Source organism: Lethenteron reissneri, chromosome 55, assembly GCF_015708825.2.
Source record: "Lethenteron reissneri isolate LAM-NWPU_2019-01 chromosome 55, ASM1570882v1, whole genome shotgun sequence".
Lineage (NCBI taxonomy): Eukaryota > Metazoa > Chordata > Hyperoartia > Petromyzontiformes > Petromyzontidae > Lethenteron > Lethenteron reissneri.
In genome coordinates this window covers 7,387,965-7,402,452 of record NC_083833.1, presented here as the reverse complement: position 1 = coordinate 7,402,452, position 14,488 = coordinate 7,387,965, and the positions used below count along the sequence as shown (strand labels likewise).

The window sequence follows — 14,488 nt, the reverse complement described above, 5'->3', positions numbered from 1 at the left end:
GGTGGTGGGGGTGGACAGGTAAACCAGAAAGACCTCTGAAGAGCAGCAGCAGCCACAAAGCATAACGCGGCAGGAGCATTGGAAGCCACCGTAGGAGAGAAAGAGAAAGATGCGGGTTGCACTTCTTGGTTCTTTCGGTAAAGTCACGTAGAAGGGAAATATTTAATGATGTTTTATTTTTATTATTTTATTATTTCCCTTCTACGTGACTTTACCGAAAGAACCAAGAAGATGAATCCCTGCAGTCACGAAAGCTTTAAATCGAAATTTATGCGGGTTGTTTTTGTATTTTCGTCTTACAAAGGCTGTCAGGCGGGAGGAGAGCTGAACACGCGCAGAGTTTTGTTCTCGATCCAGAAGGACCGACACGGAGTCGCAGGCGCTCTCGTTGTGCAGGAAGAGGTTCAGTCGCCACACCTGGGGCTCTCGGACCATTCACGATGGAGCCTTGCGATGTACAGGGTGGTCCAGATGTCTTGTCACCCCCCAATTAAATTCTCTTAAACTTAATATATTCTAAAAATCACGACTTTTCGGAGGCAACACAAGTCTCCGTCTTCAGGTGGGACCGTCACAGCCAGATTTGCTGTATCACTTGATGGATTCGATCCCGACCCTGACGCCTGCTGCTGTATATTTGAAGTCTGCGTGTCTCTCTCTCCCCGTGGTCGCGTGGATTTTTCTCCCAGTCCTCCAGTCCCCCCCCCCCCCTCCACATTTAGAATCAACATTACGCGTTTAGAGTAATTTGGCCGTCATAAATGTCCACAACTTTGATGATGATAAACCACTTCGTTTGAGCTATCACTCGCGATAGCCAGCTCGCTTCTGGGAACTAGCTCCTTGCCTCGGGTGGGTCCCCTTACCTGGCAAAATCTAAACTAGTTTAGAATATATATCTTAAAGTTTGATCATGGTGAAGGGAGGTGGGTGAGGGTGGTGGGAGTTTTAAGAAATTCGCATCGTTTTCTTAGGTTTTTTCGGTAAAGTCACGTAGGTAAAAAAAGAAAATTAATAAAAGTAAAATAAAAATAAAATAAAAATCACGACGTTTCGGAGGCTACACAAGCTTCCTACGTGACTTTACCGAAAAAACTTAAGAATATGAATTCCTTGCAGTCACAAAAGCTTCAAATCTAGAATTCGCATCGTTGCTTCACACCTTCCGCTCCGGGTGATTGAATCGAACCGGCGACTTCTGGATCGCAAGTCCAGTGCGTTCCTGCTGCTGCTGCTGCTGCTGCTCCTGCTGCTGCTGCTGCTTGCTGTTGCTGCTCCTGCTGCTGCTGTTGCTGCTGCTGCTGCTCCTGCTCCTGCTGCTGTTGCTGCTCCTGCTGCTGCTGCTCCTGCTTCTGCTGCTGCTGCTTCTGCTCTTGCTGCTGTTGCTGCTCCTGCTGCTGCTGCTGCTCCTGCTCCTGCTGCTGCTGCTCCTGCTGCTGCTGCTCCTGCTGCTGCTGCTGCTTCTGCTGCTCCTGCTGCTGCTACTCCTGCTGCTACTGCTGCTGCTGCTCCTGCTGCTGCTCCTGCTGCTGCTCCTGCTGCTGCTGCTGCTCCTGCTGCTGCTCCTGCTGCTGCTGCTCCTGCTGCTGCTCCTGCTGCTGTTGCTGCTGCTGCTCCTGCTGCTGCTGCTGCTGACGCCAACACACCACGGCAGCACCCCTGCAAGACGTAGCCCTGGTCAGAGTTCATTCACAGTCGCGCTAACCATTGCGCCACCGCTCCTCCTTCCCCCCTCCCTCCCTCCTACTCCTCTACCTGTGTGCATGCATAGCCGGAGTTGAACTCTGCAGGAATGGCTATGGTACGCATCACTGCTCAGCCACACGAGGTGAGTTACAAATAGCAGAGAGAGAGAGGGGGAGGGAGGGGGGGAGTGCTGAGTGACATGAGCTGACTCCATATCAGTGCATTCCTTGTCACAGTCCCCCGTGTACGATGGCTAGGAGATGTTAACTACCTCGCCCGGTGTGCAGGAAGTCGTGGGTTCGATCCCGACCCTGGCGCTTGCTGTACAGTTGGAGTTTGCGTCTCTCTCTCTCATCATCATCATCACAGTGGCTAAGAGATGTTAACTACCTCGCCCGGTGTACAGGTAGTCGTGGGTTCGATCCCGACCCTGGCGCTTGCTGTACAGTTGGAGTTTGCGTGTCTCTCTCTCTCTCAGCATCATCACGGTAGCTAGGAGATGTTGACTACCTCGCCTGGTATACAGGAAGCCGTGGGTTCGAACCCGACCCTGACGCCTGCTGCTGTATATTTGGAGTTTGCGTGTCTCTCTCTCTCTCATCATCATCACGGTGGCTAGGAAATGATAACTACCTCGCCTGGTGTGCAGGAAGTCATGGGTTCGATTCCGACCCTGGCGTTTGCTGTACAGTTGGAGTTTGCGTGTCTCTCTCTCTCATCATCATCACGGTGGCTAGGAGATGTTAACTACCTCGCCCGGGTAAAGTCAATGAAAATGGGGTATGCCAATAGCATAAAATGAGATGTGATAGAGCAAATCTGAGATCAGATCTGCACCCTGAAATTAGTCTAAAACAGCTGCAAAAGTCCAGGCCAGAATTTTTTTTGTTTTTTTTGTTGTCCAGTGTTTTTTTTATAGAAGCCACCGGCACACAAATGACAGCTCAACGAAAGTGGTTTATCATCACGTGGACATTTATAGCAGCCAAACAGTCTAAGCGCGTGTTTCTAAATGTTTCCATCCCCATCTGTAACCGGGAATCGAGCGTTTCTCCCTTCTCTCGCGCGCGCAAGGCGTGGGGTTTTTTTTTCTTTCTCCGGGTGCTCAGTTTCCTCCCCACGTAAACAATAATAATAAACACAACTCATCATGCATCGCCTGAAACCGTCTTACAAATCAACACTTCGATGTAGCGGCAGGACCGCTCCTGGAAACGACTCCGACGATTCGTTGCGACTGTCCTCAATAAAAACGTTCAACAAAAACCCCCCACACACACTGCGTCTGTGTATCCGTGTGAATATGTAGTGGGGAGGGGTGGGCGTGGTGGTTAGCGCTACGCTGCGCTACGTAAACCCCCGCGACTCGGGTTCGATTCCCGCTCACGGCCAACACCGGTGACGATTATCTGAATCGGTCCTGGGCCTCCCCTAGGTCGACTCAGCCTCAAATGAGTACCTGGTGCGATGTGTAAAGATCGATAGAGGGACCCGTAGACTCGCAGCGCACGCTTGCAAATGAGACGATCAAGGTCTATTTAGTTCTCACCTGGTTCAACAAAATCAACTTGAACACACCCGTGGACTCACACAGAGACCCGCACAGAGACCCACAGACTCACACAGAGACCCACGGACTCACGCAGAGACCCACGAACTCACGCAGAGACTTAGACTCGCACAGAGACCCATCGATTCACGCAAAGACCCACGGACTCACGCAGAGACGCACGGACTCACGCAGAGACCCACAGACTCACACAGAGACTCACAGACTCACACAGAGACCCACGGACTCACGCAGAGACGCACGGACTCACGCAGAGACCCACAGACTCACACAGAGACTCACAGACTCACACAGAGACCCACGGACTCACGCAGAGACGCACGGACTCACGCAGAGACCCACAGAATCACACAGAGACTCACAGACTCACACAGAGACCCACGGACTCACGCAGAGACGCACGGACTCACGCAGAGACCCACAGACTCACACAGAGACTCACAGACTCACACAGAGACCCACAGACTCACACAGAGACTCACAGACTCACGCAGAGACCCACAGACTCACACAGAGACCCACAGACTCGCGCAGAGACTCACGGACTCACACAGAGACCCACAGATTTACACAGAGACCCATAGACTCACACAGAGACCCACAGATTCACACAGAGACCCATAGACTCACACAGAGACCCACAGATTCACACAGAGACCCATAGACTCGCACAGAGACCCACAGACTCACACAGAGACCCACAGACTCACACAGAGACCCATAGACTCACACAGAGACCCACAGATTCACACAGAGACCCATAGACTCACACAGAGACCCACAGATTCACACAGAGACCCACAGACTCACACAGAGACCCACAGACTCGCACAGAGACCCACGGACTCACACAGAGACCCACAGACTCACACAGAGACTCACGGACTCACACAGAGACCCACAGACTCGCACAGAGACCCATCGACTCATGCAGAGACCCACGGACTCACGCAGATACCCGCGGACTCACGCAGAGACCCACGGACTCACGCAGAGACCCACGGACTCACACAGACACACACAGAGACCCATAGACTCACACAGAGACCCACAGACTCACACAAAGACCCATAGACTCACACAGATGCCCATAGACTCACACAGAGACCCACATACTCACGCAACGACCCACAGACTCACACAGAGACTCACAGACTCACACAGAGACCCACAGACTCACACAGAGACTCACAGACTCACGCAGAGACCCACAGACTCACACAGAGACCCACAGACTCGCGCAGAGACTCACGGACTCACACAGAGACCCACGGACTCACGCAGAGACCCACGGACTCACACAGACACACACAGAGACCCATAGACTCACACAGAGACCCACAGACTCACACAAAGACCCATAGACTCACACAGATGCCCATAGACTCACGCAGAGACGCACGGACTCACGCAGAGACCCACAGACTCACACAGAGACTCACAGACTCACACAGAGACCCACAGACTCACACAGAGACTCACAGACTCACGCAGAGACCCACAGACTCACACAGAGACCCACAGACTCGCGCAGAGACTCACGGACTCACACAGAGACCCACGGACTCACACAGAGACCCACAGACTCGCACAGAGACCCATCGACTCATGCAGAGACCCATAGACTCACACAGATACCCGCGGACTCACGCAGAGACCCACGGACTCACGCAGAGACCCACGGACTCACACAGACACACACAGAGACCCATAGACTCACACAGAGACCCACAGACTCACACAAAGACCCATAGACTCACACAGATGCCCATAGACTCACACAGAGACCCACATACTCACGCAAAGACCACGGACTCACGCAAAGACCACGGACTCACGCAAAGACCCACGGACTCACACAGAGACCCACAGACTCGTACAGAGACCCACGGACTATCGCGGAGCCCGAAGCGACTCTTTACGTTGGTTTCGACCTTCCAGTGTCTCATCGGCAGTGTCACCCTCAACGCGAGCGGCGTGCCCAATGTTTACGGGCAAGAACCCCCCTCCACTCCCCCCCCCCCCCTTAGATATGGACCCCGAGTCGCCCCCGTGACGTCTCCGCGGGGATTGTTTGTTGCCATTCGGGTTTATTTTGTCCTAGAGGCGCCGGGGTGTCCACGTGGGGTGGCGACGGCGGCACGGCCGCTCCTGACGCCAGGGGGGGAGGGGGGGGTGGGACACTGGGAGGGGGTGATGGGGGTGGAGGCAAGGTGGGAGGGGGATAGGGAGCGAGACGAGGACGAGGAGGAGGTGGGGAGGAATTGGGGGGGTCCAGGAAGGGAGGCTGGACAGCGCCGCGCGTGTGGGAGTCAGGGATGAAAGTGGGGGGGGGGGGGGGGGGGGGAGCGGTGGTGCAGCGGTTAGCGCGACGCTGCGCTACGAACCCGGCGACGCGGAGTCTCGAACAACCTCTCACGGCCACCCACACCGATTATTTGAACCGGTTTCGGGGCTTCCGCTAGGTCGGCTCGGCCTTAAATGAGTAGCCTGGCGAGGTGCTCGGGAGACACAAAGGCGGCCGGGCGTGGTGCTGACCACCCACCCCCTCGTGTGCCGTTCCGGCCTTCATAGGTGCTCGCTAACAGCACTTGCCCCAACAATCTGTTGAGGCTATACGGGGGCGGCGGCGGCTGGGGGAACTTTTGATTGAAGGGGTTGAGAGAGGGAGGGAGGGAGGTCGACTGGGAGACTGGGAGGGTGGGACTAGGGGAGGGGGAGTAGGAGGGAGGGAGTCATAGGGAGGGCTCGGGATATAATATCTGTGCTCGCGACCTGGGCAGGCGCGCTGGGCTGTGAACTGTGCAGGAGTCGGAAGAGAGTCAGGGAGGGAGAGAGGCAGGGAGGGAGAGAGGCAGGGAGAAGGGAGAGAGGCAGGGAGGGAGAGAGAGGCAGGGAGAGAAGAGAGGCAGGGAGGGAGAGAGGCAGGGAGGGAGAGGCAGGGAGGATCGCAGGGAGGGAGAGGCAGGGAGGATCGCAGGGAGGGAGAGGCAGGGAGGATCGCAGGGAGGGAGAGGCAGGGAGGATCGCAGGGAGGGAGAGGCAGGGAGGATCACAGGGAGAGGCAGGCAGGGAGGAGGTGGTGAAGAGAGAGAGAGAGTTTGAGCGCGGCGGGGAGGTTCAAGGGAGGTTCGAGTGAGAAAAGAGGGCGATCAAGAGAGAGAGAGGGGAGAGAGAGCGGGGTAGGTTGCTGGGGGTGGTGAAGCAATAGGGAAAGGCGAGCGGAAAGCGAGAGGAACGAAAGAGAAAGAGAGGAAACTCCGTTTCTGCTTCTCTCGGTTTAATAAGAGAACTCCGTGTCGGTGTTTGGTAGCAAAACAACAACAACAACAACATCCAAACAACCAACCACCACCACCACCACCACTACCTCCCCGTTTCTCAATTCCACGTTTCCTCCTGGAGCCGTCGTGCGAGAGAGGTCAGTTCGGGTCTCGTTGAGTCGCGTTTGAATGATTCTATTCGGGACGGAGCGAAGCGGTGATGTTGTTGATGTAGCCATGTGTCGTGCTTGATGTTGTTGATGTAGCCATGTGTCGTGCTTGATGTTGTTGATGTAGCGATGTGTCGTGGTTGATGTTGTTGATGTAGCGATGTGATGTGGTTGATGTTGTTCATGTAGCGATGTGTCGTGGTTGAAGTTGTTGATGTAGCGATGTGACTTGGTCATGCAGCTGAGAGCTTCCCCCCTCTGTCGTCCATTCATTGATCGCACGGGAAAGAGTTGCCGAACGAATTGCGGAACGAATGAAGCCGATGTCGTGCCCGTGTCGTTCTTACGAATGCGCGCTGATGTTTTCGGCGCCGCGGTGGCTAGGAGATGTTCACTACTGAGAGAGAGAGAGACACGCAAACTCCAAATATACAGCAGCAGGCGTCAGGGTCGGAGTCGAACCCACGACCTCCTGCACACCAGGCGAGGTAGTTAACATCTAGCCATCGTGATGATGATGAGAGAAAGAGAGACACGCAAACCCCAAATATACAGCAGCAGGCATCAGGGTCGGGATCGAGCCCACGACCTCCTGTATACCATCATCATCACGGTGGCTAGGAGATGTTAACTACCTCGCCTGGTGTGTAGGAGGTCGTGGGTTCGATCCCAACCCTGACGCCTGCTGCTGTATATTTGGAGTTTGCGTGTCTCTCTCTCTCCCCGTGGTCGCGTGGATTTTTCTCCGGGTTCCTCTGTTTCCCCCCGCCCTATCCCCTCAACATTTAGAATCAACATCCACGCGTTCTGAGTAATTGGCTGCTGTTGTAAGTTTCCGCGTGACCATGATGATGATGATGAGGCAGCCGCCACTTCCGTTGAGCTGAGCATTTGTGATCGCCGGCTTCGCTTCTGACAAAAAAGAGCTATTGTAGCAGCTCAGCCTTACCTGGCACAATAAAAAATTTACCCGTAAAAACTAAGTTTTTCACTATAAATCCTTTATATGCGTGGCGGCTAGAGTCTTCTCGTCCTCTGGCTTGAGATGGCTGCCACCTATGGGTCAGATGATTGCCTGCCATCATTAAGCAATTGGTAATTAAATATAATTATTTTTTTCCTAAAAAGTGTCACATTTTGGAAAAAGCATTTTCACGAAAATAAATTGTCACGCACAACGAGTCTGTGTGCAAAATGTCAGCTCGATTGGATCACGGGAAGTGGGTTAAAAAACGACCGAAAGATTTGCACGGTCGTAAGCGCGCATGCAAGCAAGCAAGTGAACTTAATATAAAGGATTTAAAAAACACTTAGTTTAGTTTCATCGTAGAGTTATGTTTGGGTGAGTTATTGACGTTCGGCGTTGAGGTTTCTAAGCACGGCTCACATCGGGATGTTATTTTGGCGTCCTCTGGTTTAACACCGTTTGAAATTTGACTCGAAAGAAAGCTGACTGGTGTGGACCAATCAGTTTCAAAGACAATGCATCATCATATACTATCAGAGTATATTTTTTGTTTACATTCTGACCACATGTATTGTGGTTAACGCAGACATGATTCCTCGTTAAATGTTTCAGTTTGGTGTCTTAACATCTTAACACAGGTTAAATTTCGATTTAAAGCTTTCGTGACTGCAGGGATTCATCTTCTTGGTTCTTTCGGTAAAGTCACGTAGAAGGAAAATAAAAAAATAAAACATAATAAAATAATTCTCACGACGTTTCGGCCACAACGCAAGCAGCCGTCTTCAGGTGGAGAACAGGTCTCGACAGACCTGGCCGAAACGTCGTGAGAATTATTTTATTATGTTTTATTTTTTATTATTTTCCTTCTACGTGACTTTACCGAAAGAACCAAGAAGATCTTAACACAGCTGTTTTGTTGCCAGAAAAAAAGGGGAAAACCGATTCTCATATTGCCTTAATTGTTTCGCTGGCAGGGCAGACTCGGCCCATTGTATCCCTTCTCGCGAAACACTCAGCCCCCCACCCTGCCCGCTCCACCCGCACGCCGCCCAAAGTCACCCACGAGTGAACCGAGTGAGTCCACCTCGCCTCCTCCCCGCGAAGCCTCGTTCGCGATGAGCGCACGTGTGCCCCGGTGGGGGAGCGGTGGGTTTAGCGCGCGCTGAGTCTGTAATGCGCTGGGTCTAACTGGGTCTATAACGCGCTGGGTCTAGCTGGGTCTACAACGCGCTGGGTCTAGCTGGGTCTAACTGGTCTATAACGCGCTGGGTCTAGCTGGTCTATAACGCGCTGGGTCTATAACGCGCTGGGTCTAGCTGGGTCTATAACGCGCTGGGTCTATAACGCGCTGGGTCTAGCTGGGTCTACAGCGCGCTGGGTCTAGCTGGGTCTATAACGCGCTGGGTCTAGCTGGTCTATAATGCGCTGGGTCTAGCTGGGTCTATAACGCGCTGGGTCTATAACGCGCTGGGTCTAGCTGGGTCTATAACGCACTGGGTCTAGCTGGGTCTACAACGCGCTGGGTCTAGCTGGGTCTAGCTGGTCTATAATGCGCTGGGTCTATAACGCGCTGAGTCTAGCTTGGTCTAGCTGGGTCTATAACGCGCTGGGTCTATAACGCGCTGGGTCTAGCTGGGTCTATAACACGCTGGGTCTAGCTGGGTCTATAACGCGCTGGGTCTAGCTGGGTCTATAACGCGCTGGGTCTAGCTGGGTCTATAACGCACTGGGTCTAGCTGGGTCTACAACGCGCTGGGTCTAGCTGGGTCTAGCTGGTCTATAATGCGCTGGGTCTATAACGCGCTGGGTCTAGCTGGGTCTAGCTGGGTCTATAACGCGCTGGGTCTATAACGCGCTGGGTCTAGCTGGGTCTATAACGCACTGGGTCTAGCTGGGTCTACAACGCGCTGGGTCTAGCTGGGTCTAGCTGGTCTATAATGCGCTGGGTCTATAACGCGCTGGGTCTAGCTGGGTCTAGCTGGGTCTATAACGCGCTGGGTCTATAACGCGCTGGGTCTAGCTGGGTCTATAACACGCTGGGTCTAGCTGGGTCTATAACGCGCTGGGTCTAGCTGGGTCTATAACGCGCTGGGTCTAGCTGGGTCTATAACGCACTGGGTCTAGCTGGGTCTACAACGCGCTGGGTCTAGCTGGGTCTAGCTGGTCTATAATGCGCTGGGTCTATAACGCGCTGGGTCTAGCTGGGTCTAGCTGGGTCTATAACGCGCTGGGTCTATAACGCGCTGGGTCTAGCTGGGTCTATAACACGCTGGGTCTAGCTGGGTCTATAACGCGCTGGGTCTATAACGCGCTGGGTCTAGCTGGGTCTAGCTGGGTCTATAACGCGCTGGGTCTATAACGCGCTGGGTCTAGCTGGGTCTAGCTGGGTCTATAACGCGCTGGGTCTATAACGCGCTGGGTCTAGCTGGGTCTAGCTGGGTCTATAACGCGCTGGGTCTATAACGCGCTGGGTCTAGCTGGGTCTATAACGCGCTGGGTCACGAAGCCCGCTTGCCGGTCACGGCTCGCAATCGGTGGCGAATATGTGAGCTGGGATTCGTGTTTGAGTCGGCTGCCCTAACCGAGCATCTATCTCTGGGGGGGGAGGCGGAGGGGGGGGGGGCTGAGGGGGGTGTAGAAATAGTAACGGTGGGGAAACAAAGGCGGACGGGAGTGGACCGGGCAATGGTCAAGGGCACACCGCCCTTCATAGCTGCTGGCTAAGAGCACTTGCCCCCAATAGCCCGTGTAGGCTACACGGGGGATCTTTATATTGTGTGTCTCTGTGCGTGTCTTTGTTATGCACACACACGTGCGAGTGTACGTAGGTGTTGACAAGTTTGTGTGTGTGCGTGTGGGTGCGTGTGTGTGTGCGTGTGTGTGTGTGCGTGCGTGTGTGTGTGCGTGTGCGTGTGTGTGCGTGTGTGTGCGTGTGTGTGTGTGTGTGTGCGTGTGTGTGTGCGTGTGCGTGTGTGTGCGTGTGTGTGTGTGTGTGCGTGTGTGTGTGCGTGTGTGTGTGCGTGTGTGTGCGTGTGTGTGTGCGTGTGTGTGTGCGTGTGTGTGTGCGTGTGTGTGCGTGTGTGTGTGCGTGTGTGTGCGTGTGTGTGTGCGTGTGTGTGTGCGTGTGTGTGCGTGTGTGTGTGCGTGTGTGTGCGTGTGTGTGTGCGTGTGTGTGTGCGTGTGTGTGCGTGTGTGTGTGCGTGTGTGTGTGTGTGTGTGCGTGTGTGTGTGCGTGTGCGTGTGTGTGCGTGTGTGTGCGCGCGTTTGTGTGTGTGCGCTTGCGTGTGTGTGCGTGTGTGGTGCTTGTGTGCGTGTGTGTGCGTGTGTGTGTGCGTGTGTGTGCGTGTGCGTGCGTGTGTGTGTGCGTGTGCGTGTGTGTGCGTGTGTGTGTGCGTGTGCGTGTGTGTGCGTGTGTGTGCGCGCGTGTGTGTGTGTGCGCGTGCGTGTGTGTGCGTGTGTGTGTGCGTGTGTGTGCGTGTGTGTGCGTGTGTGTGCGTGTGCGTGCGTGTGTGTGTGCGTGTGCGTGTGTGTGCGTGTGTGTGTGCGTGTGCGTGTGCGTGCGTGTGTGTGTGCGTGTGCGTGTGTGTGCGTGTGTGTGTGCGCGTGCGTGTGTGTGTGCGCGTGCGTGTGCGTGTGCGTGCGTGTGTGTGTGCGTGTGCGTGTGTGTGCGTGTGTGTGTGCGTGTGCGTGCGTGTGTGCGCGTGTGTGTGTGTGTGTGCGTGTGTGCGCGTGCGTTTGTGTGTGTGCGCGTGCGTGTGTGCGCGTGCGTGTGTGCGCGTGCGTGTGTGCGCGAGTGTGTGTGTGTGTGCGCGTGCGTGTGTGCGCGTGTGTGTGTGTGTGTCTTGTTGTGCCTTTGTGGGGAGCGGTGGCGCAGTAGTTAGCGTACTGCCCTACAAACCCAGCTCTGCCTAAGTTCGATCACCGCCCGCCCTGAGCATCACCAACCCGGCACTGTTCTCCCGCTACGTTGACTCGGCCTTAAGTGGGTGCCTTGTGCGACGTGTAAACATCGGCTCTGGTGGGGATACAAAGACGGCCGGGCTTGGTTCTGGCCACCCACACCCTCGTGTGCCACAGTGCCGGCCTTCCATCGGTGTTGCCGCTCGCGAACAGCAGAGTCGGGATCTTCGTCTTCGATGTACGCTCATGTGTGCGCCATGCTTACTGCGCGTGCGTTTTGTGGTGTGTGTGTGTTTTGTGATGTGTGTGTGTGTTTTGTGTGTGTGTGTGTCTTGTGTGATGTGTGTGTGTGTCTTGTGTGATGTGTGTGTGTGTCTTGTGTGATGTGTGTTTTTGTGTAATGTGTGTGTGTCTTGTGTGATGTGTGTGTGTCTTGTGTTTTGTGTGTGTTTTGTGTGATGTGTGTGTCTTGTGTGTGTGTCTTGTGTGTGTCTTTTGTGATGTGTGTGTGTCTTATGTGTGTTTTGTGTGATGTGTGTGTGTGTGTCTTGTGTGATGTGTGTCTTGTGTGTGTGTTTTGTGTGATGTGTGTGTGTGTCTTGTGTGTGTGTCTTGTGTGATGCGTGTGTGTGTCTTGTGTGATGTGTGTGTCTTGTGTGTGTGTTTTGTGTGATGTGTGTGTGTGTCTTGTGTGTGTGTGTCTTGTGTGATGTGTGTGTGTGTGTCTTGTGTGATGTGTGTGTGTGTGTGTCTTGTGTGTGTATTTGTGTGATGTGTGTGTGTGTCTTGTGTGATGTGTGTGTAATGTGTGTGTGTTTTGTGTGATGTGCGTGTGTCTTGTGTGTGTGTGTCTTGTGTGATGCGTGTGTGTGTTTTGTGTGATGTGTGTGTGTGTACGTACATTCGTGAAACTCCACCATCATCGAAAGTATGTGGAATAAGCTTTTCTGTTGCCTAACACACCACCACCCCCTCCACCGGTTTTGCTCGATGTCCTTCTCGGCGTGTGACTTCCTCTAACAACGCTCGCTGAGAAAACTCACTTCACAAACCACCGCCCGGCTTCGTCTTTCGCCCACTCAGCATCGAGGACTTTCGCGTTTGATCGTTTTAATACATTCCGCGCGTTCACGATTTCTCGATGTAACTTTTCCACCACCCCATCCCTCACTCCACCCTCGCTCCCCCAAAAATCGGACTTGAGATATTGAAGGCAGGGAGAGAGATGTGTGTGGAGACGCCGGGCCGCGTGTCAGATTCGTTAAAGGCGAATGAAAGAAGTTCAACAACAACAACAAACAAACATACCTAGTACAACAAAGACAAAGACCCCCCCGTGTAGCCTTAACAGACTGTAGGGGCAAGTGCTGTTAGCGAGCACCTATGAAGGCCGGCACGGCACACGAGGGGGCGGGTGGCCAGCACCACGCCCGACCGCCTTTGTCTCCCCAGTGGCGATGTTTACACACCGCACCAGGTACTTAGGGGCCGTCCATAAATGACGTCACGCACCTGGGGTCGGGGGTCAGATATTTGTGAAGATGTGTGACGAGGGGGGGGGGGGCGGTTTGAGAAATGTGACGTCACATCAAAATGGGCAACTTTAAATAAATATAGACAACACGTTCTACTTAATTAAATAGACTTTTTAATAAATGTTTTCTCCTACAACATCAGAGTGCAGCGCCACATTAAATACGCACTACAATGACAATAGTTTAAAGCGATTTGAAGCATGTGTTTTTTTTTTTGGGGGGGGGGGGGGCAGAGCTTTGTGACGTCATATTTGAGGGGGGGGGGGTCTGACTTTTTGTGACGCCGTGTGACGAGGGGGTAGGGTCCAAAATCGTCCAAAATCGAGTGACGTCATTTATGGACGGCCCCTTACTACAATAACACCACACACACACGACACCACAATCGGTGGCGAATATCTGAACCGGATTCCTGTTTGATTGCTGTTTGAGAACTTCCAACCACACACACGCACACACACACGTGCACACACACGCATACACACACACGCACACACACACACACGCACACACACACACACGCACACTCACACACGCACACACGAACACACACACGCACACACGCACACACACGCACACACCCACACACGCACACACACACACACGCACACACACGCACACACACACACGCACACACACACACGCTATGTACGACGATCAGGAGCTAAGAGCCAATGTCGAGTTCTGCTGCTGCTGCCACGACGAGAGGGCTTCAGCAAAGAGAGAGAGAGTTCGTGTCGTGTCGCTGTTCCTCCTCTGCTGAACGAGCTCAGACCACAGTGCGTTTACTGCGCGGTCCCTCGTTTCGGTTGCTTGGCCACACTCGGACTGACCGCTCTGTGGCTTGGTATCTCCTCTCGTTCTCTTTGGGTCTCTGTGAGTCAGAGGTCGCAAACGGGTTTTGATTCCTTACCCGTACCCGTACCCGGCCGCACCAGGGTCGCAAATGGGTACCCTACCCGTACCCGTACCCTACCCGAAATGAGTGACAAACGGTGACTCACCAATGACTCACGGCCTACCCGTACCCGTACCCGGCCGCACCAGGGTCGCAAACGGGTACCCGTACCCGGCCGGGTATGGGTAGCCGGGTATCGGGTAGGGTACGGGTATCGGGTACCCGGTTGCGACCTCTGCTGTGAGCGCACGTTAGGTCTATGTGTCGATGCAGGTCTCTATGAGTCCCTGTGTATCTCTTTGCGTCTCTACATGGGTTTATTATGCGGTCCATAGTTCGGAGGGCATGCCCACAATCGAATTACCGTGCCATGTGTCGTGCTGCTATTACTATGGTGGTAATTTGTAATCCATTACATTGAATCGTGATCCATCGCAACGGGTTCAATTAAATTGCGCGACGTTACTTTGCATCACGCTGTGTTACGTTTCAAGTTCAA

General features: G+C 53.8%; 1 protein-coding gene across 2 annotated transcripts in view; it reads left to right on the top strand.

The window, feature by feature from the left end:
* Window positions 1-6,255: 6,255 nt before the first annotated feature.
* Window positions 6,256-14,488, top strand: part of LOC133356820 (GATA-binding factor 2-like) — a 45,553-nt gene continuing 37,320 nt past the window's right edge. For both annotated transcript variants that reach the window (XM_061574531.1, XM_061574529.1), the window contains exon 1: window positions 6,256-6,677. The gene's annotated coding sequence lies outside the window, so the exon portion shown is untranslated. The remainder of the gene's footprint in view (window positions 6,678-14,488) is intronic.